This window comes from Taudactylus pleione, unplaced genomic scaffold, assembly GCF_031769625.1.
Source record: "Taudactylus pleione unplaced genomic scaffold, aTauple2 ptg000241l, whole genome shotgun sequence".
NCBI lineage: Eukaryota > Metazoa > Chordata > Amphibia > Anura > Myobatrachidae > Taudactylus > Taudactylus pleione.
In genome coordinates, this window is record NW_028284643.1 from 1,292,703 (window position 1) to 1,310,620 (window position 17,918).

The 17,918-nt window shown below is 47.4% G+C and overlaps 1 protein-coding gene across 5 annotated transcripts in view; it reads left to right on the forward strand.

Annotated features, from left to right (window-relative positions):
- Positions 1-17,918, forward strand: part of ARHGEF17 (Rho guanine nucleotide exchange factor 17) — a 284,958-nt gene that overhangs the window by 6,194 nt on the left and 260,846 nt on the right. The gene's annotated exons all lie outside the window — the stretch shown is intronic.

Below are 17,918 nucleotides of genomic sequence, written 5' to 3' on the forward strand. Positions count from 1 at the left end.
TTTTTTGTTTACTTTTTTGCGTGGATTTTGTTTGCGACTTTGAGCTGTATTCTGGTGCTTTTGAGTATGATGTGACAGTACGTTTCAGTTTGTTGTAGCGGACAGTGAGCTGTAGGTCGCCAGCTGTTGTGAATTTAAAAGCTGTATGTCCACAGCGGCTAGTGAGTAGCAGACAACCAGAGAATGTTCTAGAGCAGTGGGTCCCAAACTTTCTTGAATCACACGCCCCTAGAGTATCAGCATTGTTTTTCATGGATCCCCTAGGCCAAAATGTTTCTTTTTGAGAAATTCATCAAAAATTCATCAATTAAGTAAATTGTGATTACCTGTCATTCTAAAGCTGGGTACACACTAGAAGATTTGCCATCCGAATCCGCGGATCAGGATGGGCACATATTGAGCACATTTGTCTAGTGTGTACTCACTATTGCCCTATGGCCCCCCGTTTGGGAACCATTGTTCTAAAGCCTGTGTAATTATTGCTGCATTTATCACATCTGTGTGAAGGTTTAGTGAGTGTCCTGCTTTTGCAAGGATGTTGGACTGATATAGGGGCATATGTATCAAAGCTTGATGTGAGATAAAATTGTGAAATATATATCACCAACCAATCTGCTCCAAACTATAATTTCTTACCAGCCTGCAAAATATAAGCTAAAACTAAAAGCTGGTTGGATATATATATATATATATATATATATATATATTATAGTCACAATTTTATCTCACATCAAGCTTTGATACATATGCCCCATAGTGTCATGTGATATGAGGTTTTTCTATCTCCGATTCTAGAAGACTTTAGTGTGTCTTAAGAGGGAAATGTTCCCCATATTATCAACCAATCAGCTTATAGCTATCATTTATAGAATGTATTTGATAAATTAAAGCTAGAAGCAGATTGGAAAACTGTACTGTGCATTTTGGAAGGTGCGCTACGTGTTCTCCTGCATCTGTTGTAAGGCGCATTGAGGCACCGGACCCAAACATCTTCCTGTCGGACACTTTTATTCACCAATGGATTTCAACTGGGTTATTATTCAACCTTTACCTCATCACACCTAGTTTTATAAATGTACTTTAACTCGCGACTTCTGTGTTTCTCTTGTTACAATTTGTACCCATGTCATTAATTTCACTTGCAAATATATTTGTAGCAACAGATAGAGACCATTTTATATATATATATATATATATATATTAGTTTGTACCAGTTGCGTACAGTCGGAGGCAGACATTTTGTGAACTCAACCAATTTCTTACGAGAAGATCACTCCTGTGATGTCATTGACTCCATGAGAATTCACAGGCTCCAGGCACAAAATGGCTGCTTCCACTGTCTACTGACATATTTGTGCGGCAAGAGCTTAGCCTTCTTGCATGCAGTCTATTAATGAATTCTATCCTTACTATTAAATTCCACAATTAGTATAGAAAGTATTTACTGGAAGGATATAACTGAAAATATTTTCTTGCTTAACAGCCTTGTTTGACAGGGAGGGGTCGGCTGGCCCTGATAAGGACTCATTACCTGCTATGCTGATGACAGGTTAATAATGGAGCTTTGCAGGGGACATTTCTCAGTGTGTTTTTTTTTTTTTTTTAATAATTAATATGTGTTATTTATTGATGGTTGTTCTGGATGTTGACTTGGTTGTTTACAAGTAAAAATAATTTTTCTTTTCCTGAGCGATAGTGGTACAAATTCCAGGAGGCTGGAGGCTAAGCCACTGACACAACTTAAAGAGCGCACACCGTGGCTCATATTTTTTTTCTATTCTATTACTTCAAAAGTTCCACTTTGAGCACCGCAGACTCCATTTTTGTATATTACGTGGCCTGACAATGCTGAATACATTGGGCACATTTCTGCTTGCTTTGTTTTTAGTGGGTAGTTAAATATTATGTGGGGAATTCACTTGCTTATTGCAGCCGCAGTGACTGGGATCTATTCAATTGTTTTTGGGCGCCATTACTAACTGCGGATTTCTGCTCGCAGCCCCCCCAGAGGTGCGAGCAGAAATCCGCCCCAAAGTGGAACTTCTGGGCGCCATAACCGCATCGCGCCCGGCCTTTGGGCGTCTTAACTGGCGCTTTACAGGGCTAATCCCATGCATTCTTGGCGCGAGAACAATGCCGTCGCGTCCAACCAATTGAATAGCTCTTGTCACGTTAGATGGGCGCTACGTGCGTGAGAAAATAATTGAATTCCCTCCTCATATGTTGTTTTATTTTAGGCTTTCTATCTGTAAGGTAATTGGCTCCATTGGGCAACGCTGTTATACTGATATATGTTGAGTATGCCATACTGTAAGCCAGGGCTGGTACATTGGCACACGATGGGTGTGGTACATGACACATTTACAGGTTAGAGGCCTCTGTGGTCCGGTTATTGCCCACAATCGGTTGAAATTAAAAATAAATAAATATATATATATACATCAGAGCATACAGGTGCCATTATGGTTTGGGTGTGGCAGGCTGAACGTGGACAAATAGTCATTAGAGCCCACTTTGCTCTAACCATAAAGGAAGCTGTAGGTCTACATTATGGTAGCCATTGTTTGAGGTCTTGCACTCATTCTTTTGTTATTCTGTATGAGACGCCGCACCGATTCCGCAGAGCCGCGCACATCTGTATGAGAGGCCGCACCGATTCTGCAGAGGCGTGCACAGTGGCGTTACATAGGAACAATATTAAATGCAAGAGTTTTCAATCTAATAATCATATTTATCTATTTAGTCATTCACATCAGCCACATGTACACGCTAAGGATAATTTTTTTATTTATTTTTTTTCGTCCGAAGCAAATTAACCTACAGTACCAGTATGTTTTTGGTGTGCCGGGAGGAAGCCCACGCAAACACAGGGATAGCAGACAAACTCCACACAGATAAAGACTGGGATTTGAACTCAGGACCTCAGTGCTGAGAGGCAGCAGTGATAACTGTACCTGTGTTGCGTTCTATCACGTTTAATCCGATTGAAACGCCTTTACAGCAAGTTGGCTGTAAAATGTGTTAGATCTGTACTATTAGCCTGTAGCCTCTGGAGTCATCGTTGGCCGAAAAGAAACCTACGCAATTTGTATGTCATAGCCCGCAGGATCTTATTTGGTAAATATATGAATGGAAGAAAAGTCCTATAGCGTTTTCGTTGGCGTTCTCCCCGGCAGTACGTTTTTGAACGCATGGGGGAAACCTATGTAAGTGTTGCGGCAGTACAATGTAAGGGCCGGAGTTTTAGTCAAAAATACATTTTGATTTTGGTGTAGATTTTGTAATGTATTCTATATTCGTTCCATGTTTTACGGCAGGAGTGCCGCAACGGGGAGAAAGAGATGTATTGTTTCGGCCACTTGCGCGCACTATAACTCGCCGCACAATATTACACACCTGAATACAGACACTTCCGCCCTAGGCATGCGCTCGCTGACTTCATCAAAGCTTTTTATCCTTTCCCCTCTGTAATAAGTTAATCTTAGTCGGGTTGAAGGCATAACAGGAATGTGAGTAATTGGATTATTTTTATATTTTTTTTTTATTTTCTTGGAAAAAATAAATAAATAAATATATATATAATATATATATATATATATATATATATATATATATATATATATTTTTTTGTTGTTTTATTTTTTTGCAAAGCTCAACTATATGTGCCAATCTATTAGGCGGAGTCGTGCTTGAATGGTGTCATTGCATCCGTTTGTTCATTATTGACTGGTTGTGTGCAATTGGGATTGCAGGTCATACACTTTTTTATTTTATTCTCTCATAGGGGGATTTGTATCAAAGCTTTGAGAGATACAAAGTACCAAGCAATCGGCTTCTAACTGTCACTTTACAAGCTGTGTTTGATTTGATAAATCTCCCCCTTAATAAGAAAACCTTTTCTATCACACATGCTTTTAGCTATCTGTCTGTCTGTCCAGCAGTTCTTACATGCACAGTAAATCGTGGAGTGTCCACGACACCAATAGCTCTGTACACAATCCCTCTACCAGAAAAGCCCACAGCGAACAGTAGCACTTCGTAAAGCTGAGCCTGTCGGTGTCAATCACTGTGACACTGCTGGCGTAGACCTGCGTCGTACAAAGGCTTGTTGGGGTGACGCCATCTGGGCTTATTTGGATAAACTTGCTGTGCAGGCTGTTTTGTCTGTATATACATGTGTAATACACTTGGGGAGGGGATATATCAAACCTTATAGAGAAGTAAGTAGTCTGTGCCTCAGTGACATACTGTAGATTGCAACCTCATAAATCCAGGTTCATCCCTCAGGAGACCAGCCTCCATTGTAATATTCATGTTTGTAGAGCTTAAATCATTTCTGGTTTAGTTTTCTGTGTTAGCACTGAAATAAAATGTTAGTTTTAAATGAATGAACAGATTTAGTAGACCTACTAATTACTTTAGCTGCAGACCGTATGACGTATTGTGTACTTTCAGAATTAACCATTATTATGCAAAGATGATAGTTTGTAATTCGGCTACTCTTCTTTAGTAACGTGAGCGTTTGAGGCTGGGCTGGTGAGCCACACATGGAAGCACCATAGCTGTTTTGGTCTACAGCATAATCCTTTGTTTTGCCTGGACACTTTCCAGTGAACTTTGCCAGTAGAAAAGTCTCAACTTCTGGTGATGAATTGTTTTCTCTGGGGTTGCACCTCCTCCATCTCTCCTCCTGGAAGAACAAGGTTTGGTTCTGGCCTGGGTTCCTTCTTCCATAAGGCCAGCATACTGTATGTGTTCCTTCCTCAGATGTATGTAGACTGTGATGGTGTGCGGTGGCTTAGGTTTTCAATGGAAATCTCATTCTGTTGACTTGAGGACACCAGGGGATGAGGACCTACTTTGTGAGGCCTGGTCTTTGGTGTTTCTTTTATATTGTGATAAACTTCAGAATTAGATTATATAAATATTGTTGTTAATTACATTACATAACACCTCAGACTGTCAGCCCATCGCCAACAACTCAAGGCTTAGATGGGGGCCAACTGTCAGCCCATTACCAACAGCTCAAGGCTTAGATGGGGGCCTACTGTCAGCCCATCGCCAACAGCTGAAGGCTTAGATGGGGGCCAACTGTCAGCCCATCGCCAACAGCTGAAGGCTTAGATGGGGGCCAACTGTCAGCCCATTGCCAACAGCTCAAGGCTTAGATGGGGGCCAACTGTCAGCCCATTACCAACAGTTCAAATCTTAGATGGGAGCCAACTGTCAGCCCATTACCAACAGTTCAAGGCTTAGATGGGGGCCGACTGCTGTCCCATTACCAACAGTTTAAGGATTAGAAGGGCGCTTCTGACAACTCATCATCAAAAACTCAAGGCTTTGATGGGGCCAACTGACCGCCCATTGCTAACATCTCAAGGTTAACAAATGCCTCTGCCAAAGACACACAAAAGGCCCAACAGATGACCGGTGGTGTCGCTGACCCCAGTAGGGTAGAATCTGCCTAGACCTATGTATTTGCGGTGAGAGCACCTTAAGACTAGAGATAGATATCAGAATCCGATGGTTAGCAACCATCAATGTTCCCGATCCAATCTAATTGCGGCTTTTCGATGGTTGTCAACCATTGGATGCAGCTTTCATGCCCATTCGATGACTGATAGTCTTGTATGTATCTGTGAACACCTGGAAGTGGTATCTGCAGCTCAGTTTATATGCACAAAGCTCCGACTGCTTCTGCTCATGCATATAGTAACCACTGATGGTTATACCATAGAATGATATGAGGCGATAGCTAGTAGTATTGCATCACTGGATTTGATGTTGGAAGCCTGGCAACCATTCGATGCCAGGCTTCCAATCTCCATCCCTACTTAAGATCTACGACAAGAAAGCCACCGTTACCGTTCATTAATGCAAAATAATAAGGCCGACAATTACAATAAGTGGGTGAGAAGCACCAAACATGCAAAATACCCCTCAACCAGGAAATCATTATTGTAACATACCTCCCAACATTTCAATGTTGGAAGGAGGGACAGGTCGCGTGCGCGACAGAAAAGGGTGCGCGGCCTAAGTTAAAAGGGGCGCAGCCTGTTGAAAATGGGGCGGAGCCTCATGGCTTCCCCCGTTTTCGTCAATTTGGGGCGATCCCAGCACTCTCCGAGATGCTGGGCAGCCCCCAGGCCGTCTGTTCACATGAGAACAGATGCCGTGTGCATGGACACGGCATCTGTTCTCCTCCTGCACACTCGGTATGTGCTCTCCCCAACTCCCCCCCCCCCCCCCCCCCACCGCGGGACACTGCGGCCCGTGGGCGGGACAGTCCCAGAAAAACGGGACTGTCCCGCTGCTGAATGCGGGACAGTTGGGAGGTATGTTGTAAACCAGCAACTGGGCCTCAAAACTCCACCCACTAAATGTAATAGGGCTACACAAATCAGGCCACAAAAAGGGGGCCCCCATTTTACTTTTTAACCCCTTAAATATATTCTAACACAGCCTAGAAGTTTAAATTCTGCCAGGCATAAAAAATGCCTTCTGTCTTCCTTCTAAAGTGTGATTAATTGCTGAAGATCAGTGGTTGATGGGCCCATATTAAGCTCACAGCCTTATTCTTTCCTGTAAACCTTTTCTGCAACTAATTTGCCTCTGTAGCCGGGATTAATGTGTTTGGTTTCCAGGGCAGATTCTAAATGGAAATCTCATTAAGTGAACTTGGTTGTACAGGATCTGCAGTGACCTTCTGGGAATTCAGCCTGCGAATAGCGCTACAACCACAGAGCGCGCTGCTAAGGATATAAGGCCTGGCTCTTATGCTTTCTGCCATCTCAGTAGGTGAACACAAAGAAATGACGTTTTCAGCCAACTTTTCTTACTATTCCTTCAGAAAATTTCCACTCTGTTTCATTTCAGTTTTATTGAAAAATTAATCTGGCAGCCGTTGCAGAGCTGCCAGGTCTCCGTAATCGACGTAACGCGTCACCAGTCCTCTGCGCCATAAGGCCGTATATCTTCTCAGCAGTTTATAGTTAGTTTCACTTGATCATTAACCTGGATAAGTGCCCAGAGTACTAGGGACATGGAGTTGTCCTGGGCTTACGCTGTGCCCGAGCAATCATTCTAGTAGACGGGCTGTGCAGCCTGCAGTAGGGATGGACATCGAAAGCCGGTGTTTAGAAACCATCAATGATTCCGATTCAATGGAAGTACTTTTTCCATCGAATACCGGAAATTCGATGGTTGCCAGCCATCGGATGCAGCTTTCTGATACCCATCTGGTGGCTGGCTGTGGAGGGAGAGCACACACTGCTGTTCTGCATAACAGCGCAGCATGAGAATAGATGCCGCGCACAAGAGCATGCCATCTATTCTCAGAGTCGGGGGGAGCTTGGGGGCATCCTAGCATCTCCGAGAGTGCTGGACACACCCCACAGTGACGTGGGCAGGGGTTGCAGTGAGGCTCTGCCCCTTTCCCACAGGCCATGCCCCCCTTTTTGGCCGGTAGTATAACCATCGCGATGATTATACTATCAAATTGTTGTGATGCGATGGCTAGTTGCCATCGCATTGCATGATTTGATGTTGGAATCCCAGAAACCGTTCAATGCCAGGCTTCCGATGTCCATCCCTAGTGCATTTACTGATGGGATATAGGGCTTTATTCAGAGGCGGCCGTACGGTCTACGACCGCACGGCCGCCTCGATGTTTGTCAAGTGCACATGCGCACGAGGGAGCCGGCTCCTTCGTGCGCATGCGTGAGACCCGCTACGACCGACAGCGCCGGTCGTAGCGGGTCTCTTTCCAAAGGGGGCGAGCTGTCGATGTTGATCGATGTTTGGAAGGCGGGCCGGGGAGGTGGCAGCCCAAACTGAGGCCCCACTGACATCACTAGTGATGTCAGTGGAGAGCTTCCGGCTCTGACAGAGCCAGAAGCTCTCCGGGGCTTACGACAAGTGAGACCTTACCCTAGGGTCTCGTCGTAAGCCCCGATGGCCCTGATGGTCAATGACCATCGCGACCATCACCCTAGCGGTCGTTAGAGCTGTGGGTGTTAGGCTGTGGGTTAACGACCGAAACAGAGGCGGCCGGTCAGTTTCTGAGCGACCGCTTGCATCCTCTGACCGCCTCTGAATGAGGGCCATAGTCTGTGCATATGAAAATATCTCCCCCTCCCTACAGGTGCATCTAAATATCTTCTGCTCTAAAAAGTTCTGAAACCTTTACATATAGGTTTGTCAAAACTAATACTGACACTTATAGAGGCCTATTTATCATAAAAAATGTGCGGGATACCCGCAGATATTAAATATTTCCCAGATGTACTATGGAGGGATCACAGCAGATATCTCCCATATCTGCCGCGGATATTAATCCGTATATGCAGCCCCCATAGGTGTCTATGGGGGCTGCTGTGCTGCCGGATTTGCCAAGCTCCGGAATGCAGAGCTTGGCTCCGATAAGATTACACCATGTCCAGATAGCATTACTCTATAGTAGCCTTTGGGCTACTAATTTGCTATTTTTTGGGGGGAGCGCTCACTCACCCTGTGACACAAATGCCCATTGGCTGTCGGGTACCCGATCCGAGAAGCGGTGTGATAGAGTAACGCTATCGCAATACTTCCATCTCTTCCCCAGTCTTATAGGAGCTTGTCTCCTGGCAAGAATAATTTTGCGCCATCAGTCAAGAGTTGACACAGCTTTTAATATGTATAGAGATATGCTGCCAATACTAATATACAGAGCCATACCTTTAGCCAAGACTAATATACAGAGCCATACCTGCTGCCATTACTAATATACAGAGCCATACCTGCAGCCAAGACTAATATACAGAGCCATGCCTGCTGCCAATACTAATATACAGGGCCATACCTGCTGCCAATACTAATATACAGAGCCATGCCTGCTGCCAAGACTAATATACAGAGCCATGCCTGCTGCCAAGACTAATATACAGAGCCATGCCTGCTGCCAAGACTAATATACAGGGCCATACCTGCATCCAAGACTAATATACAGAGCCATACCTGCTGCCAAGACTAATATACAGAGTCATGCCTGCTGCCAAGACTAATATACAGAGCCATACCTGCTGCCAAGACTAATATACAGAGCCATACCTGCTGCCAATACTAATATACAGAGCCATGCCTGCTGCCAAGACTAATATACAGAGCTATGCCTGCTGCCAAGACTAATATACAGAGCCATGCCTGCAGCCAAGACTAATATACAGAGCCATACCTGCTGCCAATACTAATATACAGAGCCATACCTGCTGCCAATACTAATATACAGGGCCATACCTGCTGCCAAGACTAATATACAGAGCCATGCCTGCAGCCAAGACTAATATACAGAGCCATGCCTGCAGCCAAGACTAATATACAGAGCCATGCCTGCAGCCAAGACTAATATACAGAGCCATGCCTGCAGCCAAGACTAATATACAGAGCCATGCCTGCAGCCAAGACTAATATACAGAGCCATGCCTGCAGCCAAGACTAATATACAGGGCCATACCTGCTGCCAATACTAATATACAGGGCCGTGCCTGCTGCCAATACTAATATACAGAGCTGTACCTGCTGCCAAGACTAATATACAGAGCCGTACCTGCTGCCAAGACTAATATACAGGGACATGCCTGCTGTTACGGCACATATACAGAGCCATACCTGCTGCCACGACTAATATGCCGAACCATATTTGGTACAGAGCCATAGAAGGCGCCGCAACTAATGTGCAGAGCCATAGCTAGTCCCAAGACTAAAGTACAGAGCCATACCTGGTAAATATGCTGTATACTTTTTTTCTCCAGCTTTACATTAGTGTCACATGTGAAGTGAATTTCACGTCCTATGTTTATCTTACATTTGCCTGTGTCATATGTCAAAATAAACTACATACAAATAAAATCAGCTGTTTGTAATACATACAAAGTATACAAATAAGGACTCGTCGTGTTTTTTGGCATCACTGTGGAATGAGGGTTTTTAAAGGAGATTTTTTTTCCTGGAACCTCCCATCAGAGTCCTGTGACCGGGATCTCTGCCATGGGATCCGCGAGACGCTCGCCCTCACCGCACACAGCAACCCTCCAGGGCTACGGCCTGTTGCATCACCCTAACAACTGCAGAATTTGGGGCTCATGCAGAGATGTATACCTCCCAACTGTCCCGCATCTCGGAGAGTGCCGGGCACGCCCCAACAGTGACGTAAACGGGGTGCCGCGAGGCTCTGCCCCATTATCCGATGTGCCGCCCCAGTTATGATAAATCCCACCTCTTTTCGTCCGCAAACGCCTTTGGCGCGGGAACTGTTCCTCCTTAGTAAGCTTCAAAGTTGGGAGGTATGGAGATGTAATATAAATGGACGTACACCTCCTAACAGGCGCGTATACGGTTAGGTGCTGGTCTGAATAAGAAGCATTTTCATTAATACGCCCCCTCGTAGAACGCAGTCTATGTCATAGCGCCTCTCCATTCATAAGTGTAAAGCGTATGACTGCGTTCTTTGTACGTGTGCGCTTATATTCTGAACATGTGCAGTACGACAAGACACGCTACCCAAACAGTAGTGCATTGTAGTATGTGTCAGCCATCTTGTTTGAATTGTCTTTAGCTGCTGTCGTCATAGAAGCCACCTCCAAAGGCTGCATCGCAGCATCAAATCCTCCAGCCGGGCTGAGAAATCTATAATGAAGTGCTGAGTGTGTAAACAGGAAAAAGACGAGTACATGAGTGATTATTACATCCTGCCAAGGGACAGGCGGACGGCATCGCCCACAAGATTGCCCCTAATCCCTTCTGGGATTCTTTTCTCTAATCATACTGTACGGTGAGGAGAGTGACTGGTCTGTTTAGTACAGAGATATATATGGCTACATGGGAGACGGAGGCCATGATGATAATGCCGTGTGAGCTTCCAGCGCACATTGCGCAGCTTTGTAGTATCCTCGCACTGCAATTTTCTGGGTCATTTTAGGGGTTTCGGCACAAAATGTGTCATCCAGAACCTCTTAGCTCGATTGCACATTGCAGCCATTTTATTTATTTGTAGCATCCATTATTGTTTGAGTATTCGGTCAGGAAACCTCCTGGAGATCCTCAAGTGCTGACTATCACAGCTTGGCCGATACATTCTGATATATTAGGAAAGATGTTAAACTTAAACCACGGAATCTCATTTGGGACAGCGATCGCAGTGACTACGCAGACACCCATCGCCGAGCGTTTAAGAGACGTGCCGTTTGTAGGAGGTGATGAGGGGTGGTCGGGAAACGCAGGCGTGCCAGTGCGTTTGAACGCCGTAACAGGGGCGTGCATAAATTAGCCACTGCGATGCCCACCGCAGCCTGAGGCCTCATAGCGTGCGCTGAGGTTAGCAATTCCTGAGTAAGGTCGGAGCCTGTGTAAGTGTGCGTGAGGCTGCGATGGTACTCCACTGTACCGATGGTTTTGCAGTCTTGCTAAACATTACGGATGTGTGTAAGGTAAGGTGGGCGTCGTTATGTTGTGCTGCGGCAGCATAGCGATCACAATGGATTAGCATACTATCGCAGTGAGACCGCGTGTGTAATCGCTATTGCAATCGCAGTTGCGATCCGTACTGAATCAGGCCCTATCTTTTGATATTCTTAATAAGATATTCAAACAAATACTCTCAAGTAGAATTTTATCTGTTGTCAACTTGTTGTGTGGGGAAATTCTCAGCTAAATCAGATGTAATAGAATACAGGATGGATCCTTCTTGCTTAGGGGGAGATGTATCAAAGCCTTGGAGAGAGACAGGGCGGGATGTACTAAAGGGGAAAATGTGGTAAAACTGTATTTTCGGGGGATTTACTGCATTTTCCATATATACAAAGCATGCATGCATTCTGGTGCTTCGTCCTGGTGGGCAACGCCATCTGCCAGAGGCATTACCTAATAGAAGCCTTTGGGCTTCTTTTCGGGACTCTCCCCCTGAGAGGGATCCCACCACCCCACCTGCGGCCTTCTAGGCATGCGCAGAAGGACGACAGAGGGACTTCTGCGTGTTAAACTCGGAAGTGCCTCTATTCGGGGGCATCGCAAAGGACAGCGCTTATCGGGAGAGCTGTCCTTTGCGATATTTAGGTACATACCGCGGTAATCAATCGCGGTACGTACACTATGAGAGGCTGGATGTACCGCATCGCGGACGCGATGCTTAGTACATCGCACCTATAAAGTGGTTGGAGATAAAGTACCAACCAATTAGCTCCTAACTGTAATTTTTCAAACACAGCCTGTAAAGTGACAGGAGCTGATTGGTAGGTACATTATCTCCATCCACTTTATCACTCTCCATGGCTTGATACATCTCACCCCATATCTGAACTTTTTGTCTTGGTCCTGTTCTAAACTGAAGAAAGGGGTTGTTTGTAGCTTGCACCTGGGAAGAGACGGCACATTCCTGGGATCCAGTGCGTAGCTTACCAGAAGGAGGTTTTGTGACTCCTGAATGTGATGTTTACCAAGGCACGCGCGTGCAGGTCATCCGTACGGTTAAAGACTCTCTGCATTACTTGGCACTGTTCCACCGGAGTGTTAGAGATTCCAGGGAACAGAGAGCACATCCATGTGTTGCTTCATGACGGGCTGACATGCTGTGGTCCTCGCTTCTTCTGTCTACCATCTTGTCACTACCGCCCTTAGGGCCTGATTCAGAGCCAAAGGCTCTGACCAGAGGGCTCGCTCTGAATCAGTGCCCTCCTCCATGAAAATGGAGCGGCCTCCTGGCCGCTCGCATAGCTGTGGGTGACCACCCACAGCATATGCGAGCGTCCATGATGATGGTCGCAATGGTCTTGACCATCGCGACCATTGGGCTTGCGACGGAGACCCTGCGGTAGGGTCTTGCTGCCGCAAGCCCTGGAGTGATTTTGGCTCTATCAGAGCCAAAATCACTCCCACTGACATCGCTAATGATGTCAGTGGGGCCGGCTTCAGACGGTAGGCGTTCCCATGGGAACGTCTCCATCTGGCAGGCACGCCCCCGGCACGCCCACCAAAGGTGGCGTGCTGTCAATCAACATCGACAGCACGCCCCCTTTGGTGCGAGACCCGGAGCGATGGAGAGCCCGTCGCTCGCCGGGTCTCGCGCATGTGCAGTGGGGGAACATCGACCCGCTTGCGAGCATCCTACGCTTGCGAGCGGGTCTGAATGACCCCCTTATTCAGCAGCCTCCAGTGGTTAGATACTACTTTGGAATTTCAGTTATTTGGTTGTTTTTTTGTTTCACATGAAGGAAGGCCTGCCAGAGAGAACAAGGGGTAAATTTACTAAAGTGAGAGATTTTATAAGTTAGTTTAAAACGTGATGTTGCCCATAGCAACCAATCAGATTCTAGCTATTATCTTCCAGAAGGTGCTATTTAAATGTTATGTTGCCCATAGCAACCAATCAGATTCTACTTAACATTTAAATAGCACCTTCTGGAAGATAATAGCTAGAATCTGATTGGTTGCTATGGGCAACATCACTTTTTAAACTCCCTTCTAAAAACTCTCACTTTAGTAAATTTACCCCCAAGTGTTCTTAGCCGATACGTAGCCAGGACAAAAGTAACTGGACAATATGTTGCGTGCAGATGGGCATCGTTGCAATGTACGGCAGCGCCTCACGCAGAATTGAGTTCCCCCTTAATGCGGGAGAGATTGTACTGTATATTGTGAGATATATTTAAATTCAGCAGTGATTAAAATACGTAGCTTATGCCTGTTTTTTATTTTTTTTTAAAACTGCAAAAGTTAATAGTCGTCCCTACATACTTTGCTGCTAATGGGGTTGGTGTACGTATGACATATTTATAGTTGTTCACATCAACCTAAAGGTTTTTCACAGGTGCTTGTAAAGCGGGGGGGGGGGGGGGGGAGTTTACTCTCTGGACTTCAGATGGAAAAAAATATATAATAATTGCTGGAACTATGCAATAAAAACCAGCAAAAAGGCTTGAATGCTACATGATAATAATAGAAATCCAGAGGTCTTTGGTGTATGTATTAGCCAAAGTCAGGGACATTCGCAAAATCGGATGTGTCCTCGCTCGTCTTGCTGCAGTCACGCCAAAATAGCCCCTCTCGGCATGCCTGGTCCCGTGAGTTCTGCTAGCACCGGGCATCTTTTTCTGCCGAAAAAGCGTCTAAGGGCCGTATTCATTTGATGCGAAGAGCCGAGATCCTGCGAAAAAGTATCGCGGATTGCGACTTTTCGCCAGGTGGAAACTTATCTGTATATTCAGTTGCAAACACTTTTTTCGCGTACACGAAAACGCAATGCAATGTAGTAAGCGAAAAAGATTCGCCTCTGAATAGGTGAGAAGAAAAGTGCAAAATTGCTATTTTGGGGTGCAAAGGTGGGGAAACCACTCAGCACCCTTGGGACAGCCCCCCAAAGGATAACTGCGTTAAAAAACCTAAAAAACGAAACAAAAAAAAAACGGTGACGAACACCCCAAAAAAGCACTTTGAAAATGTGGGTGAAAAAAGTGCAAAGTGGGGGTACAAACATGAAAAGTAGCTAAATAGACTTTGGAGGGGGGGGGGGTCTGCAAGTATGGGTGAGGTGTTTTTTTTTTTTATTTTTTTTATTGCAGGTGCTTGCTGAACGTGCGTTTTTTTTTTTACGTTTCTTATAACTTAACTTTAGCGACTAAATATGCTTGCCCCCATTTTCAAGCACCGCAAAATTGACATGGTTACTTATTTTCACAAAAAAAACAACCGCTTAATGCTATTCTTCACTATTTGTGCAAAGACGCTAATTCGAAGAAATTGACACACCTTAAGTACCCCAAATAGCTTTATTGTGGCTATTCCGGGTCATGTACATTGATTCCCAATGTTACTGCATCTTTTAGGGGGTGTCAGGCTGATTTCCCCAATTCTGACAACACTTTTCGTCTGGTTTGCATACATTGGGTTGTGTTTTCGTGTCTTTTAGAATTGAATACGGCGAGTCGCGGGTACGAGCGCGATAAGTTTCCGTGGCTAAAATACGCGATGTAGGCTAAAAGTACGCAAGGCGAAACTTCATCGCGTACGCGACACTAATTGAATACGGGCCTATGTCGCAAAGTGATGCGGCTAGGACGCATTAGGAAACTGTGCTGTTATGTGACACTTGTATATCTGTGTGCGACTGAGTCTCTCAATCAACATACGAAGTGCTGCAAAGTTCTGTTTACAGACTCCGTCGCACACAGATATACAAGTTAAAATAATCAGCACAGTCTCCTGGTGCGTCCTAGTCGCATTGCGACTAATGCTGGGCATACACGGCCAGATAAAATGTCTCAGACCGACAGACATTTTATCTGGCAGCCTGCCAGCCACAGATATCGCCGGCATACACTGTGAGAGAAATCTCAGTGTATCAGCCCGACATCCATGCTCCGCCCCCGGGGGAGGAGACCTTTCCCTCTTCCTTCCCCTGACATCCGCACTCCGCCCCCGGGGGAGGAGACATTTCCCTGTTCCTTCCCCTGACATCCGTGCTCCGCCCCCGGGGGAGGAGACATTTCCCTCTTCCTTCCCCTGACATCTGCGCTCAGCCCCCGGGGGAGGAGACCTTTCCCTGTTCCTTCCCCTGACATCCGCACTCCGCCCCCGGGGGAGGAGACATTTCCCTGTTCCTTCTCCTGACATCTCCGTTCCGCCCCCGGGGGAGGAGACCTTTCCCTCTTCCTTCCCCTGACATCCGCACTCCGCCCCCGGGGGAGGAGACATTTCCCTGTTCCTTCCCCTGACATCCGCACTCCGCCCCCGGGGGAGGAGACCTTTCCCTGTTCCTTCCCCTGACATCCGCACTCCGCCCCCGGGGGAGGAGACATTTCCCTGTTCCTTCCCCTGACATCCGCACTCCGTCCCCGGGGGAGGAGACATTTCCCTGTTCCTTCCCCTGACATCCGTGCACCGCCCCCGGGGGAGGAGACATTTCCCTGTTCCTTCTCCTGACATCTGCGCTCCGCCCATGGGGGAGGAGACCTTTCCCTGTTCCTTCCCCTGACATCTGCGCTCCGCCCCCGGGGGAGGAGACTTTTCCCTGTTCCTTCCCCTGACATCTGCGCTCCGCCCCCGGGGGAGGAGACATTTCCCTGTTCCTTCCCCTGACATCCATGCTCCGCCCCCGGGGGAGGAGACATTTCCCTGTTCCTTCCCCTGACATCCGCACTCCGCCCCCGGGGGAGGAGACTTTTCCCTGTTCCTTCCCCTGACATCTGCGCTCTGCCCCCGGGGGAGGAGACATTTCCCTGTTCCTTCCCCTGACATCTGCGCTCCGCCCCCGGGGGAGGAGACATTTCCCTGTTCCTTCCCCTGACATCTGCGCTCTGCCCCCGGGGGAGGAGACATTTCCCTGTTCCTTCCCCTGACATCCGTGCTCCGCCCCCGGGGGAGACCTTTCCCTGTTCCTTCACCTGACATCCGCGCTCCGCCCCCGGGGGAGGAGACATTTTCCGATACACTGCCCGATGCGGCCGACAGTTTACCGGGTAAATATTGCATCGGACGGGCATGCTGGACAATCCCCCACACGCTACAATTATCGGGGCGATCCGCCGATATCAGGCAGATCGCCCCGATAATTGTAGCGTGTATGGCCAGCATTGGATGCATTTTCGGTAAGAAAAGACGCCCGACACTTGCACAGTTTAAGGGGAGCTGACGGCTCACTCACACCAGGCATGTCGCAGGGTGGCATCTTGAGGCTAGATGAACAAGGACACATCTGTAAATGGCAGTGCACCATTATGAAATGAAAATTGAGAGGTGCCACCGGCATCTCGGAAAAGTGGGCAAGTCTCCGGCTTTTCCCCCTGCCAGCCGCTCGCACCTCCTCGCAAGAGGCCAGTTCGGAAGGCCAAATGACACGGTTCGTGCTGAATTTGATGATCGTGGCACCGCCCCCTACCCCGCCATGCAATGTTTGCTTTTTCAGCACTGTATAGTGGGGAACGGGCCACATTGATGCCATCGTGCCGCCATGTGCCCCCGAACAGCCCACGGACACCAAGCCCCCTCTGTGCCGACAAGTATGCTGTAGATTTCATAGGGTATACGTTCACGAAGCCAGCGGACGGAATCTCGACCGCCGGCTACTAGACTACTTAATCCCGGCGAGGGTAAAATGACAGGCGTCTAAATCTAGACGCCTGTCATTTTACAGACGCCGGGAGACCGACGCCCGGCATCCCGATCGAAGGGATGCCGGGCGTGGACAGCCGCGCAGGGGGGGGAGGGTTACGTTTAGGGCTCCCGGGGGGGATTTGGGGTTAGGCACTCCCCCGGGAGGTTAGGGTTAGGCTAGGGAAAGAGGGGGTTAGGGTTAGGCACCCCCGGGGGGAGGTTAGGGTTAGGCACCCCCCGGGGGACTTAGGTTTAGGCGGCGGGGAAGGGGGGGTTAGGCTTAGGCATGGGGGGGAGGTTAGGATTAGGGGGTAAAATTAGGTTAGTTTATACTTACCTGGGGACGATCGGGATTTCCCCCTCTGTCGGGCTGCCGTTGCCGGGATTTGAACCATGCGGCCAGCGGTGAATCATACCAATTCCATTTGATAGTAACGTTCACTCTCAGGGCCTGATTCAGAGCCGCTCGTAAGCGGACGCTCGTTCGCTCCGGGCGATGTTCACATAACTGCGCATGCGTATGGGTTGTAATACGCATGCGGGAACCAGTCATTGCGGTCGGAAATTGTGTGCTCGCAAAATAGTGAATGCCTGCTAATTTGAGTGACAGAATGAGGCGTTTGTGGGTGGTAACAGGGGAAGGTGCTTGAAAACGGGGAGTGGAGATCTGAACGCAGGCGTGCCAAACGGTCAAAATGGGCGTTTTAAGGGTGTGCATAATTAACAAAGCAGCGTCATCGACCAGGTCACTTGGTTGTCTTTTAGCCTGAACTGCTCGCATGATTGCGGTAGGAAAATCC